Source organism: Ranitomeya variabilis, chromosome 4 (genome assembly GCF_051348905.1).
Source record: "Ranitomeya variabilis isolate aRanVar5 chromosome 4, aRanVar5.hap1, whole genome shotgun sequence".
Taxonomy (NCBI): Eukaryota; Metazoa; Chordata; class Amphibia; order Anura; family Dendrobatidae; genus Ranitomeya; species Ranitomeya variabilis.
Genome location: NC_135235.1, coordinates 262509032 through 262524477, shown reverse-complemented (window position 1 = coordinate 262524477; position 15446 = coordinate 262509032). Strand labels below are relative to the sequence as shown.

General features: G+C 57.1%; 1 protein-coding gene across 1 annotated transcript in view; it reads left to right on the top strand.

The window, feature by feature from the left end:
- The window catches only part of LOC143764284 (indolethylamine N-methyltransferase-like), a 93555-nt gene that overhangs the window by 44282 nt on the left and 33827 nt on the right, over positions 1-15446 (top strand). The window lies entirely within an intron of this gene.

Sequence of the window (15446 nt, the reverse complement as noted above, 5' to 3'; positions counted from 1 at the left end):
CAACCTCCTCCTCCTCCACCTGTCCCTGGGCTCCAACACCGCCAGTTGCCGTCCAGAAGTGCTGTACGCACAGTCAACAGTCCCTCCTCTGTTATTGGGGTTCAGTAACGTCAGCTGTTCCCCTGCTGTGTGTGTGGCAATCCCTCCTACCTCCTCCAACCTCCTCCTCCTCCACCTGTCCCTGGGCTCCAACACCGCCAGTTGCCGTCCAGAAGTGCTGTACGCACAGTCAACAGTCCCTCCTCTGTTATTGGGGTTCAGTAACGTCAGCTGTTCCCCTGCTGTGTGTGTGGCAATCCCTCCTACCTCCTCCAACCTCCTCCTCCTCCACCTGTCCCTGGGCTCCAACACCGCCAGTTGCCGTCCAGAAGTGCTGTACGCACAGTCAACAGTCCCTCCTCTGTTATTGGGGTTCAGTAACGTCAGCTGTTCCCCTGCTGTGTGTGTGGCAATCCCTCCTACCTCCTCCAACCTCCTCCAACCTCCTCCTCCTCCACCTGTCCCTGGGCTCCAACACCGCCAGTTGCCGTCCAGAAGTGCTGTACGCACAGTCAACAGTCCCTCCTCTGTTATTGGGGTTCAGTAACGTCAGCTGTTCCCCTGCTGTGTGTGTGGCAATCCCTCCTACCTCCTCCAACCTCCTCCTCCTCCACCTGTCCCTGGGCTCCAACACCGCCAGTTGCCGTCCAGAAGTGCTGTACGCACAGTCAACAGTCCCTCCTCTGTTATTGGGGTTCAGTAACGTCAGCTGTTCCCCTGCTGTGTGTGTGGCAATCCCTCCTACCTCCTCCAACCTCCTCCTCCTCCACCTGTCCCTGGGCTCCAACACCGCCAGTTGCCGTCCAGAAGTGCTGTACGCACAGTCAACAGTCCCTCCTCTGTTATTGGGGTTCAGTAACGTCAGCTGTTCCCCTGCTGTGTGTGTGGCAATCCCTCCTACCTCCTCCAACCTCCTCCAACCTCCTCCTCCTCCACCTGTCCCTGGGCTCCAACACCGCCAGTTGCCGTCCAGAAGTGCTGTACGCACAGTCAACAGTCCCTCCTCTGTTATTGGGGTTCAGTAACGTCAGCTGTTCCCCTGCTGTGTGTGTGGCAATCCCTCCTACCTCCTCCAACCTCCTCCTCCTCCACCTGTCCCTGGGCTCCAACACCGCCAGTTGCCGTCCAGAAGTGCTGTACGCACAGTCAACAGTCCCTCCTCTGTTATTGGGGTTCAGTAACGTCAGCTGTTCCCCTGCTGTGTGTGTGGCAATCCCTCCTACCTCCTCCAACCTCCTCCAACCTCCTCCTCCTCCACCTGTCCCTGGGCTCCAACACCGCCAGTTGCCGTCCAGAAGTGCTGTACGCACAGTCAACAGTCCCTCCTCTGTTATTGGGGTTCAGTAACGTCAGCTGTTCCCCTGCTGTGTGTGTGGCAATCCCTCCTACCTCCTCCAACCTCCTCCTCCTCCACCTGTCCCTGGGCTCCAACACCGCCAGTTGCCATCCAGAAGTGCTGTACGCACAGTCAACAGTCCCTCCTCTGTTATTGGGGTTCAGTAACGTCAGCTGTTCCCCTGCTGTGTGTGTGGCAATCCCTCCTACCTCCTCCAACCTCCTCCTCCTCCACCTGTCCCTGGGCTCCAACACCGCCAGTTGCCGTCCAGAAGTGCTGTACGCACAGTCAACAGTCGCTCCTCTGTTATTGGGGTTCAGTAACGTCAGCTGTTCCCCTGCTGTGTGTGTGGCAATCCCTCCTACCTCCTCCAACCTCCTCCTCCTCCACCTGTCCCTGGGCTCCAACACCGCCAGTTGCCGTCCAGAAGTGCTGTACGCACAGTCAACAGTCCCTCCTCTGTTATTGGGGTTCAGTAACGTCAGCTGTTCCCCTGCTGTGTGTGTGGCAATCCCTCCTACCTCCTCCAACCTCCTCCAACCTCCTCCTCCTCCACCTGTCCCTGGGCTCCAACACCGCCAGTTGCCGTCCAGAAGTGCTGTACGCACAGTCAACAGTCCCTCCTCTGTTATTGGGGTTCAGTAACGTCAGCTGTTCCCCTGCTGTGTGTGTGGCAATCCCTCCTACCTCCTCCAACCTCCTCCTCCTCCACCTGTCCCTGGGCTCCAACACCGCCAGTTGCCGTCCAGAAGTGCTGTACGCACAGTCAACAGTCCCTCCTCTGTTATTGGGGTTCAGTAACGTCAGCTGTTCCCCTGCTGTGTGTGTGGCAATCCCTCCTACCTCCTCCAACCTCCTCCTCCTCCACCTGTCCCTGGGCTCCAACACCGCCAGTTGCCGTCCAGAAGTGCTGTACGCACAGTCAACAGTCCCTCCTCTGTTATTGGGGTTCAGTAACGTCAGCTGTTCCCCTGCTGTGTGTGTGGCAATCCCTCCTACCTCCTCCAACCTCCTCCTCCTCCACCTGTCCCTGGGCTCCAACACCGCCAGTTGCCGTCCAGAAGTGCTGTACGCACAGTCAACAGTCCCTCCTCTGTTATTGGGGTTCAGTAACGTCAGCTGTTCCCCTGCTGTGTGTGTGGCAATCCCTCCTACCTCCTCCAACCTCCTCCTCCTCCACCTGTCCCTGGGCTCCAACACCGCCAGTTGCCGTCCAGAAGTGCTGTACGCACAGTCAACAGTCCCTCCTCTGTTATTGGGGTTCAGTAACGTCAGCTGTTCCCCTGCTGTGTGTGTGGCAATCCCTCCTACCTCCTCCAACCTCCTCCAACCTCCTCCTCCTCCACCTGTCCCTGGGCTCCAACACCGCCAGTTGCCGTCCAGAAGTGCTGTACGCACAGTCAACAGTCCCTCCTCTGTTATTGGGGTTCAGTATCGTCAGCTGTTCCCCTGCTGTGTGTGTGGCAATCCCTCCTACCTCCTCCAACCTCCTCCTCCTCCACCTGTCCCTGGGCTCCAACACCGCCAGTTGCCATCCAGAAGTGCTGTACGCACAGTCAACAGTCCCTCCTCTGTTATTGGGGTTCAGTAACGTCAGCTGTTCCCCTGCTGTGTGTGTGGCAATCCCTCCTACCTCCTCCAACCTCCTCCTCCTCCACCTGTCCCTGGGCTCCAACACCGCCATTTGCCGTCCAGAAGTGCTGTACGCACAGTCAACAGTCGCTCCTCTGTTATTGGGGTTCAGTAACGTCAACTGTTCCCCTGCTGTGTGTGTGGCAATCCCTCCTACCTCCTCCAACCTCCTCCTCCTCCACCTGTCCCTGGGCTCCAACACCGCCAGTTGCCGTCCAGAAGTGCTGTACGCACAGTCAACAGTCCCTCCTCTGTTATTGGGGTTCAGTAACGTCAGCTGTTCCCCTGCTGTGTGTGTGGCAATCCCTCCTACCTCCTCCAACCTCCTCCAACCTCCTCCTCCTCCACCTGTCCCTGGGCTCCAACACCGCCAGTTGCCGTCCAGAAGTGCTGTACGCACAGTCAACAGTCCCTCCTCTGTTATTGGGGTTCAGTAACGTCAGCTGTTCCCCTGCTGTGTGTGTGGCAATCCCTCCTACCTCCTCCAACCTCCTCCTCCTCCACCTGTCCCTGGGCTCCAACACCGCCAGTTGCCGTCCAGAAGTGCTGTACGCACAGTCAACAGTCCCTCCTCTGTTATTGGAATTCAGTAACGTCAGCTGTTCCCCTGCTGTGTGTGTGGCAATCCCTCCTACCTCCTCCAACCTCCTCCTCCTCCACCTGTCCCTGGGCTCCAACACCGCCAGTTGCTGTCCAGAAGTGCTGTACGCACAGTCAACAGTCCCTCCTCTGTTATTGGGGTTCAGTAACGTCAGCTGTTCCCCTGCTGTGTGTGTGGCAATCCCTCCTACCTCCTCCAACCTCCTCCTCCTCCACCTGTCCCTGGGCTCCAACACCGCCAGTTGCCGTCCAGAAGTGCTGTACGCACAGTCAACAGTCCCTCCTCTGTTATTGGGGTTCAGTAACGTCAGCTGTTCCCCTGCTGTGTGTGTGGCAATCCCTCCTACCTCCTCCAACCTCCTCCTCCTCCACCTGTCCCTGGGCTCCAACACCGCCAGTTGCCGTCCAGAAGTGCTGTACGCACAGTCAACAGTCCCTCCTCTGTTATTGGGGTTCAGTAACGTCAGCTGTTCCCCTGCTGTGTGTGTGGCAATCCCTCCTACCTCCTCCAACCTCCTCCTCCTCCACCTGTCCCTGGGCTCCAACACCGCCAGTTGCCGTCCAGAAGTGCTGTACGCACAGTCAACAGTCCCTCCTCTGTTATTGGGGTTCAGTAACGTCAGCTGTTCCCCTGCTGTGTGTGTGGCAATCCCTCCTACCTCCTCCAACCTCCTCCTCCTCCACCTGTCCCTGGGCTCCAACACCGCCAGTTGCCGTCCAGAAGTGCTGTACGCACAGTCAACAGTCCCTCCTCTGTTATTGGGGTTCAGTAACGTCAGCTGTTCCCCTGCTGTGTGTGTGGCAATCCCTCCTACCTCCTCCAACCTCCTCCAACCTCCTCCTCCTCCACCTGTCCCTGGGCTCCAACACCGCCAGTTGCCGTCCAGAAGTGCTGTACGCACAGTCAACAGTCCCTCCTCTGTTATTGGGGTTCAGTAACGTCAGCTGTTCCCCTGCTGTGTGTGTGGCAATCCCTCCTACCTCCTCCAACCTCCTCCTCCTCCACCTGTCCCTGGGCTCCAACACCGCCAGTTGCCGTCCAGAAGTGCTGTACGCACAGTCAACAGTCCCTCCTCTGTTATTGGGGTTCAGTAACGTCAGCTGTTCCCCTGCTGTGTGTGTGGCAATCCCTCCTACCTCCTCCAACCTCCTCCTCCTCCACCTGTCCCTGGGCTCCAACACCGCCAGTTGCTGTCCAGAAGTGCTGTACGCACAGTCAACAGTCCCTCCTCTGTTATTGGGGTTCAGTAACGTCAGCTGTTCCCCTGCTGTGTGTGTGGCAATCCCTCCTACCTCCTCCAACCTCCTCCAACCTCCTCCTCCTCCACCTGTCCCTGGGCTCCAACACCGCCAGTTGCCGTCCAGAAGTGCTGTACGCACAGTCAACAGTCCCTCCTCTGTTATTGGGGTTCAGTAACGTCAGCTGTTCCCCTGCTGTGTGTGTGGCAATCCCTCCTACCTCCTCCAACCTCCTCCAACCTCCTCCTCCTCCACCTGTCCCTGGGCTCCAACACCGCCAGTTGCCGTCCAGAAGTGCTGTACGCACAGTCAACAGTCCCTCCTCTGTTATTGGGGTTCAGTAACGTCAGCTGTTCCCCTGCTGTGTGTGTGGCAATCCCTCCTACCTCCTCCAACCTCCTCCTCCTCCACCTGTCCCTGGGCTCCAACACCGCCAGTTGCCGTCCAGAAGTGCTGTACGCACAGTCAACAGTCCCTCCTCTGTTATTGGGGTTCAGTAACGTCAGCTGTTCCCCTGCTGTGTGTGTGGCAATCCCTCCTACCTCCTCCAACCTCCTCCTCCTCCACCTGTCCCTGGGCTCCAACACCGCCAGTTGCCGTCCAGAAGTGCTGTACGCACAGTCAACAGTCGCTCCTCTGTTATTGGGGTTCAGTAACGTCAGCTGTTCCCCTGCTGTGTGTGTGGCAATCCCTCCTACCTCCTCCAACCTCCTCCTCCTCCACCTGTCCCTGGGCTCCAACACCGCCAGTTGCCGTCCAGAAGTGCTGTACGCACAGTCAACAGTCCCTCCTCTGTTATTGGGGTTCAGTAACGTCAGCTGTTCCCCTGCTGTGTGTGTGGCAATCCCTCCTACCTCCTCCAACCTCCTCCTCCTCCACCTGTCCCTGGGCTCCAACACCGCCAGTTGCCGTCCAGAAGTGCTGTACGCACAGTCAACAGTCCCTCCTCTGTTATTGGGGTTCAGTAACGTCAGCTGTTCCCCTGCTGTGTGTGTGGCAATCCCTCCTACCTCCTCCAACCTCCTCCAACCTCCTCCTCCTCCACCTGTCCCTGGGCTCCAACACCGCCAGTTGCCGTCCAGAAGTGCTGTACGCACAGTCAACAGTCCCTCCTCTGTTATTGGGGTTCAGTAACGTCAGCTGTTCCCCTGCTGTGTGTGTGGCAATCCCTCCTACCTCCTCCAACCTCCTCCTCCTCCACCACCTGTCCCTGGGCTCCAACACCGCCAGTTGCCGTCCAGAAGTGCTGTACGCACAGAGCCAAACACCTCGCCAATGTGTTAGTGGGGTTCAGCACCGCCAGCTGTTCCCCTGCTGTGTATACGGCAACGTGTACTGCGACCGCCACGCAGTCACAACAAGTTTACTTTAAGGGAACCTGTCCCCCCCCCCCCCAGGTGTTTGTTACTGAAGGAGCCACCTTGTGCAGCAGTAATGATGCAAAGGGAAAAAGTGCCTCTTTTCGTGGTGCTCCTTGCACATGCGGAACCTAACAGTTATGAAATGTGTCCCATCACAGCGTAAAACCGTCCGGTAGGTGGAACTTTCCTTTGTCGTGTGACGCAGCACAGCCATCATTTTTACCCCCTTGGCGCCGTGCGCCGCCTCCTCAGCGTTGTTTGAATCTGTCCCGGAGCCTGCGCTGTTAGGTTAGCCCTTGGCCATGCACACATTTTGCGCTGCCCGTCTTCTGACATCATGTGGTGTCAGGCTGGCTGCGCCTGTGCGGGTGCGCTGGCCGAGATCCCGCCTCGCAGTGTCGTCTAATGTAATCCCACCGCGGGCCTGTGATCCGTGCCCGTGCGCAGTGCATATCCTCGCCTCTCACTCCCCTCCCTACGGCTTCTTCAGACTGTGCGATGTCAGCTGGTCCCTAATAGCATGCCACGGCCGTGACACCGCACAGTCTGAAAAAGCCGTAGGGAGGGGAGTGAGAGGCGAGGATATGCACTGCGCACGGGCACGGATCACAGGCCCGCGGTGGGATTACATTAGACGACACTGCGAGGCGGGATCTCGGCCAGCGCACCCGCACAGGCGCAGCCAGCCTGACACCAAATGATGTCAGAAGACGGGCAGCGCAAAATGTGTGCATGGCCAAGGGCTAACCTAACAGCGCAGGCTCCGGGACAGATTCAAACAACGCTGAGGAGGCGGCGCACGGCGCCAAGGGGGTAAAAATGATGGCTGTGCTGCGTCACACGACAAAGGAAAGTTCCACCTACCGGACGGTTTTACGCTGTGAGGGGACACATTTCATAACTGTTAGGTTCCGCATGTGCAAGGACCATAATTAAAAGAGCTAAGTTTACCTTTTCCAGCATTAGTGCTGTACACAATGGCTCTTTCAGCTACAAACGCCTGGGGGGGGGGGGGGGTTAAAGGTTTCCTTTCAACTTGCTCGAGTGCAGGCTTCGGCCTACACTCCGCTCCCCCTGCTCCTCCTGCTGACCCTGGGCTCTAACACCGCCAGTTGGGGCCCGGTACTGCTAGCTGCACAGAGAAAAACACCAGCCAATGTGTCAGTGGGGTTCAGCACCGCCAGCTGTTCCCCTGCTGTGCAGCCGGCATCGTGTCCTGCAAAAGCCACGCAGACACAAGAACTGAAATTGAAGGGAACCTGTCCCCCCTCCCCCAGGCGTTTTTACGTTATCCAGCCACCTTGTACAGCGGTAATGCTGCATGTGTGCAAGGTGGCTCAGAAACGTATTCTCCTCGCACATGTGGAACTGAAAACACGTCTGCAATGTGTCCTCTGTGTGACCATTTAACCGTCCCGGTGGTGTGACTTTCCTTTGTAATGACACGCTGCAACCCCCTTGGTAGCGCTGCCCGTCTTCTGGCATCATTGTTTGGCTGGCTGCGCCTCTGCGGCCGCCCTGACCCACACAACGCCCCTCGGTGTCTTATTTATTGGGACTGCGAGGGTGTGATTGATGGGCAGGATCAGTGCATCAGTTCGCCTGTCCCTCCTCTCCTTCCGCCTTCTTCGGACTGTGCGGCTTCATGGCCGTGGCATGCGATAAGGGATCAGATGACGCCGTACAGTCTGAAGCGGGTGTAAGGACCCGAGTGTGAGAGGCCAACATATGTGCTGCGCCAGGCCCTGAATCCCAGCCCCGCAGTGTTTTTACAATGTTAAGACACTGCGGGGCTGGGATTCATGGTCATCGCGAACCGCACCGGCCGACATTAAATGATGTCAGAAGATGGGCAGCGCTAACAGCGCTAGGCCAGGGGATAACACGACAGCGCAGACTCCTGTACAGCAAATAACAACGCTCAGGAGGCTGCACCCAGCACCAAGGTGGGATTCTTGACATCTGTGCTGCGTCTCATTACAAAGGGAACTCGCGCCTCCAACACAGTTTGACTGTATAAAGGGCTAAATGTTATACGTGTTTCATTCAGCGTGTGCAAGGAGCGAAATTAAAAGAGCAACCTTTGACTTGTGCAGCACTACTGCTGCATAAGCTGTGGCTCTTCTACTTTCTAACCCCTGAGGGGGGGGTTAAAGGTTACCTTTGAAATTGGTTCAAGTAGGCTTCGGCCTACACTCTGCTCCCCCTGCAGAGCCCGGGCTCCAACACCGCTAGTTGCTGTCCGGAAGTGCTGGCTGCACAGAGCCAAACACCTCGCCAATGTGTCAGTGGGGTCCAGCACCGCCAGCTGTTCCCCTGCTGTGTAGCCGGCAACGTGTCCTGCGACCGCCACGCAGACACAACAGACCCAAAGCTGCCGCCAGTGCAGGCTTCGGCCTACACTCCCCTCCCCCTGCTCCTGCTCCTCCTCCTCCTGCTGACCCTGGGCTCTAACAAACCGCCAGTTGGGGCCCAGATGTGCTAGCTGCACAGAGAAAAACACCAGCCAATGTGTCAGTGGGGTCCAGCACCGCCAGCTGTTCCCCTGCTGTGCAGCCGGCAACGTGTCCTGCAAAAGCCACGCAGACACAAGAACTGAAATTGAAGGGAACCTGTCCCCCCTCCCCCAGGCGTTTTTACGTTATCCAGCCACCTTGTACAGCGGTAATGCTGCATGTGTGCAAGGTGGCTCAGAAACGTATTCTCCTCGCACATGTGGAACTGAAAACACGTCTGCAATGTGTCCTCTGTGTGACCATTTAACCGTCCCGGTGGTGTGACTTTCCTTTGTAATGACACGCTGCAACCCCCTTGGTAGCGCTGCCCGTCTTCTGGCATCATTGTTTGGTTGGCTGCGCCTCTGCGGCCGCCCTGACCCACACAACGCCCCTCGGTGTCTTATTTATTGGGACTGCAAGGGTGTGATTGATGGGCAGGATCAGTGCATCAGTTCGCCTGTCCCTCCTCTCCTTCCGCCTTCTTCGGACTGTGCGGCTTCATGGCCGTGGCATGCGATAAGGGATCAGATGACGCCGCACAGTCTGAAGCGGGTGTAAGGACCCGAGTGTGAGAGGCCAACATATGTGCTGCGCCAGGCCCTGAATCCCAGCCCCGCAGTGTTTTTACAATGTTAAGACACTGCGGGGCTGGGATTCATGGTCATCGCGAACCGCACCGGCCGACATTAAATGATGTCAGAAGATGGGCAGCGCTAACAGCGCTAGGCCAGGGGATAACACGACAGCGCAGACTCCTGTACAGCAAATAATAACGCTCAGGAGGCTGCACCCAGCACCAAGGTGGGATTCTTGACATCTGTGCTGCGTCTCATTACAAAGGGAACTCGCGCCTCCAACACAGTTTGACTGTATAAAGGGCTAAATGTTATACGTGTTTCATTCAGCGTGTGCAAGGAGCGAAATTAAAAGAGCAACCTTTGACTTGTGCAGCACTACTGCTGCATAAGCTGTGGCTCTTCTACTTTCTAACCCCTGAGGGGGGGTTAAAGGTTACCTTTGAAATTGGTTCAAGTAGGCTTCGGCCTACACTCTGCTCCCCCTGCAGAGCCCGGGCTCCAACACCGCTAGTTGCTGTCCGGAAGTGCTGGCTGCACAGAGCCAAACACCTCGCCAATGTGTCAGTGGGGTCCAGCACCGCCAGCTGTTCCCCTGCTGTGTAGCCGGCAACGTGTCCTGCGACCGCCACGCAGACACAACAGACCCAAAGCTGCCGCCAGTGCAGGCTTCGGCCTACACTCCCCTCCCCCTGCTCCTGCTCCTCCTCCTCCTGCTGACCCTGGGCTCTAACAAACCGCCAGTTGGGGCCCAGATGTGCTAGCTGCACAGAGAAAAACACCAGCCAATGTGTCAGTGGGGTCCAGCACCGCCAGCTGTTCCCCTGCTGTGCAGCCGGCAACGTGTCCTGCAAAAGCCACGCAGACACAAGAACTGAAATTGAAGGGAACCTGTCCCCCCTCCCCCAGGCGTTTTTACGTTATCCAGCCACCTTGTACAGCGGTAATGCTGCATGTGTGCAAGGTGGCTCAGAAACGTATTCTCCTCGCACATGTGGAACTGAAAACACGTCTGCAATGTGTCCTCTGTGTGACCATTTAACCGTCCCGGTGGTGTGACTTTCCTTTGTAATGACACGCTGCAACCCCCTTGGTAGCGCTGCCCGTCTTCTGGCATCATTGTTTGGCTGGCTGCGCCTCTGCGGCCGCCCTGACCCACACAACGCCCCTCGGTGTCTTATTTATTGGGACTGCGAGGGTGTGATTGATGGGCAGGATCAGTGCATCAGTTCGCCTGTCCCTCCTCTCCTTCCGCCTTCTTCGGACTGTGCGGCTTCATGGCCGTGGCATGCGATAAGGGATCAGATGACCCGGCACAGTCTGAAGCGGGTGTAAGGACCCGAGTGTGAGAGGCCAACATATGTGCTGCGCCAGGCCCTGAATCCCAGCCCCGCAGTGTTTTTACAATGTTAAGACACTGCGGGGCTGGGATTCATGGTCATCGCGAACCGCACCGGCCGACATTAAATGATGTCAGAGGATGGGCAGCGCTAACAGCGCTAGGCCAGGGGATAACACGACAGCGCAGACTCCTGTACAGCAAATAACAACGCTCAGGAGGCTGCACCCAGCACCAAGGTGGGATTCTTGACATCTGTGCTGCGTCTCATTACAAAGGGAACTCGCGCCTCCAACACAGTTTGACTGTATAAAGGGCTAAATGTTATACGTGTTTCATTCAGCGTGTGCAAGGAGCGAAATTAAAAGAGCAACCTTTGACTTGTGCAGCACTACTGCTGCATAAGCTGTGGCTCTTCTACTTTCTAACCCCTGAGGGGGGGTTAAAGGTTACCTTTGAAATTGGTTCAAGTAGGCTTCGGCCTACACTCTGCTCCCCCTGCAGAGCCCGGGCTCCAACACCGCTAGTTGCTGTCCGGAAGTGCTGGCTGCACAGAGCCAAACACCTCGCCAATGTGTCAGTGGGGTCCAGCACCGCCAGCTGTTCCCCTGCTGTGTAGCCGGCAACGTGTCCTGCGACCGCCACGCAGACACAACAGACCCAAAGCTGCCGCCAGTGCAGGCTTCGGCCTACACTCCCCTCCCCCTGCTCCTGCTCCTCCTCCTCCTGCTGACCCTGGGCTCTAACAAACCGCCAGTTGGGGCCCAGATGTGCTAGCTGCACAGAGAAAAACACCAGCCAATGTGTCAGTGGGGTCCAGCACCGCCAGCTGTTCCCCTGCTGTGCAGCCGGCAACGTGTCCTGCAAAAGCCACGCAGACACAAGAACTGAAATTGAAGGGAACCTGTCCCCCCTCCCCCAGGCGTTTTTACGTTATCCAGCCACCTTGTACAGCGGTAATGCTGCATGTGTGCAAGGTGGCTCAGAAACGTATTCTCCTCGCACATGTGGAACTGAAAACACGTCTGCAATGTGTCCTCTGTGTGACCATTTAACCGTCCCGGTGGTGTGACTTTCCTTTGTAATGACACGCTGCAACCCCCTTGGTAGCGCTGCCCGTCTTCTGGCATCATTGTTTGGCTGGCTGCGCCTCTGCGGCCGCCCTGACCCACACAACGCCCCTCGGTGTCTTATTTATTGGGACTGCGAGGGTGTGATTGATGGGCAGGATCAGTGCATCAGTTCGCCTGTCCCTCCTCTCCTTCCGCCTTCTTCGGACTGTGCGGCTTCATGGCCGTGGCATGCGATAAGGGATCAGATGACCCGGCACAGTCTGAAGCGGGTGTAAGGACCCGAGTGTGAGAGGCCAACATATGTGCTGCGCCAGGCCCTGAATCCCAGCCCCGCAGTGTTTTTACAATGTTAAGACACTGCGGGGCTGGGATTCATGGTCATCGCGAACCGCACCGGCCGACATTAAATGATGTCAGAGGATGGGCAGCGCTAACAGCGCTAGGCCAGGGGATAACACGACAGCGCAGACTCCTGTACAGCAAATAACAACGCTCAGGAGGCTGCACCCAGCACCAAGGTGGGATTCTTGACATCTGTGCTGCGTCTCATTACAAAGGGAACTCGCGCCTCCAACACAGTTTGACTGTATAAAGGGCTAAATGTTATACGTGTTTCATTCAGCGTGTGCAAGGAGCGAAATTAAAAGAGCAACCTTTGACTTGTGCAGCACTACTGCTGCATAAGCTGTGGCTCTTCTACTTTCTAACCCCTGAGGGGGGGTTAAAGGTTACCTTTGAAATTGGTTCAAGTAGGCTTCGGCCTACACTCTGCTCCCCCTGCAGAGCCCGGGCTCCAACACCGCTAGTTGCTGTCCGGAAGTGCTGGCTGCACAGAGCCAAACACCTCGCCAATGTGTCAGTGGGGTCCAGCACCGCCAGCTGTTCCCCTGCTGTGTAGCCGGCAACGTGTCCTGCGACCGCCACGCAGACACAACAGACCCAAAGCTGCCGCCAGTGCAGGCTTCGGCCTACACTCCCCTCCCCCTGCTCCTGCTCCTCCTCCTCCTGCTGACCCTGGGCTCTAACAAACCGCCAGTTGGGGCCCAGATGTGCTAGCTGCACAGAGAAAAACACCAGCCAATGTGTCAGTGGGGTCCAGCACCGCCAGCTGTTCCCCTGCTGTGCAGCCGGCAACGTGTCCTGCAAAAGCCACGCAGACACAAGAACTGAAATTGAAGGGAACCTGTCCCCCCTCCCCCAGGCGTTTTTACGTTATCCAGCCACCTTGTACAGCGGTAATGCTGCATGTGTGCAAGGTGGCTCAGAAACGTATTCTCCTCGCACATGTGGAACTGAAAACACGTCTGCAATGTGTCCTCTGTGTGACCATTTAACCGTCCCGGTGGTGTGACTTTCCTTTGTAATGACACGCTGCAACCCCCTTGGTAGCGCTGCCCGTCTTCTGGCATCATTGTTTGGCTGGCTGCGCCTCTGCGGCCGCCCTGACCCACACAACGCCCCTCGGTGTCTTATTTATTGGGACTGCGAGGGTGTGATTGATGGGCAGGATCAGTGCATCAGTTCGCCTGTCCCTCCTCTCCTTCCGCCTTCTTCGGACTGTGCGGCTTCATGGCCGTGGCATGCGATAAGGGATCAGATGACCCGGCACAGTCTGAAGCGGGTGTAAGGACCCGAGTGTGAGAGGCCAACATATGTGCTGCGCCAGGCCCTGAATCCCAGCCCTGCAGTGTTTTTACAATGTTAAGACACTGCGGGGCTGGGATTCATGGTCATCGCGAACCGCACCGGCCGACATTAAATGATGTCAGAGGATGGGCAGCGCTAACAGCGCTAGGCCAGGGGATAACACGACAGCGCAGACTCCTGTACAGCAAATAACAACGCTCAGGAGGCTGCACCCAGCACCAAGGTGGGATTCTTGACATCTGTGCTGCGTCTCATTACAAAGGGAACTCGCGCCTCCAACACAGTTTGACTGTATAAAGGGCTAAATGTTATACGTGTTTCATTCAGCGTGTGCAAGGAGCGAAATTAAAAGAGCAACCTTTGACTTGTGCAGCACTACTGCTGCATAAGCTGTGGCTCTTCTACTTTCTAACCCCTGAGGGGGGGTTAAAGGTTACCTTTGAAATTGGTTCAAGTAGGCTTCGGCCTACACTCTGCTCCCCCTGCAGAGCCCGGGCTCCAACACCGCTAGTTGCTGTCCGGAAGTGCTGGCTGCACAGAGCCAAACACCTCGCCAATGTGTCAGTGGGGTCCAGCACCGCCAGCTGTTCCCCTGCTGTGTAGCCGGCAACGTGTCCTGCGACCGCCACGCAGACACAACAGACCCAAAGCTGCCGCCAGTGCAGGCTTCGGCCTACACTCCCCTCCCCCTGCTCCTGCTCCTCCTCCTCCTGCTGACCCTGGGCTCTAACAAACCGCCAGTTGGGGCCCAGATGTGCTAGCTGCACAGAGAAAAACACCAGCCAATGTGTCAGTGGGGTCCAGCACCGCCAGCTGTTCCCCTGCTGTGCAGCCGGCAACGTGTCCTGCAAAAGCCACGCAGACACAAGAACTGAAATTGAAGGGAACCTGTCCCCCCTCCCCCAGGCGTTTTTACGTTATCCAGCCACCTTGTACAGCGGTAATGCTGCATGTGTGCAAGGTGGCTCAGAAACGTATTCTCCTCGCACATGTGGAACTGAAAACACGTCTGCAATGTGTCCTCTGTGTGACCATTTAACCGTCCCGGTGGTGTGACTTTCCTTTGTAATGACACGCTGCAACCCCCTTGGTAGCGCTGCCCGTCTTCTGGCATCATTGTTTGGCTGGCTGCGCCTCTGCGGCCGCCCTGACCCACACAACGCCCCTCGGTGTCTTATTTATTGGGACTGCGAGGGTGTGATTGATGGGCAGGATCAGTGCATCAGTTCGCCTGTCCCTCCTCTCCTTCCGCCTTCTTCGGACTGTGCGGCTTCATGGCCGTGGCATGCGATAAGGGATCAGATGACGCCGCACAGTCTGAAGCGGGTGTAAGGACCCGAGTGTGAGAGGCCAACATATGTGCTGCGCCAGGCCCTGAATCCCAGCCCCGCAGTGTTTTTACAATGTTAAGACACTGCGGGGCTGGGATTCATGGTCATCGCGAACCGCACCGGCCGACATTAAATGATGTCAGAAGATGGGCAGCGCTAACAGCGCTAGGCCAGGGGATAACACGACAGCGCAGACTCCTGTACAGCAAATAACAACGCTCAGGAGGCTGCACCCAGCACCAAGGTGGGATTCTTGACATCTGTGCTGCGTCTCATTACAAAGGGAACTCGCGCCTCCAACACAGTTTGACTGTATAAAGGGCTAAATGTTATACGTGTTTCATTCAGCGTGTGCAAGGAGCGAAATTAAAAGAGCAACCTTTGACTTGTGCAGCACTACTGCTGCATAAGCTGTGGCTCTTCTACTTTCTAACCCCTGAGGGGGGGTTAAAGGTTACCTTTGAAATTGGTTCAAGTAGGCTTCGGCCTACACTCTGCTCCCCCTGCAGAGCCCGGGCTCCAACACCGCTAGTTGCTGTCCGGAAGTGCTGGCTGCACAGAGCCAAACACCTCGCCAATGTGTCAGTGGGGTCCAGCACCGCCAGCTGTTCCCCTGCTGTGTAGCCGGCAACGTGTCCTGCGACCGCCACGCAGACACAACAGACCCAAAGCTGCCGCCAGTGCAGGCTTCGGCCTACACTCCCCTCCCCCTGCTCCTCCTCCTCCTCCTCCTGCTGACCCTGGGCTCTAACAAACCGCCAGTTGGGGCCCAGATG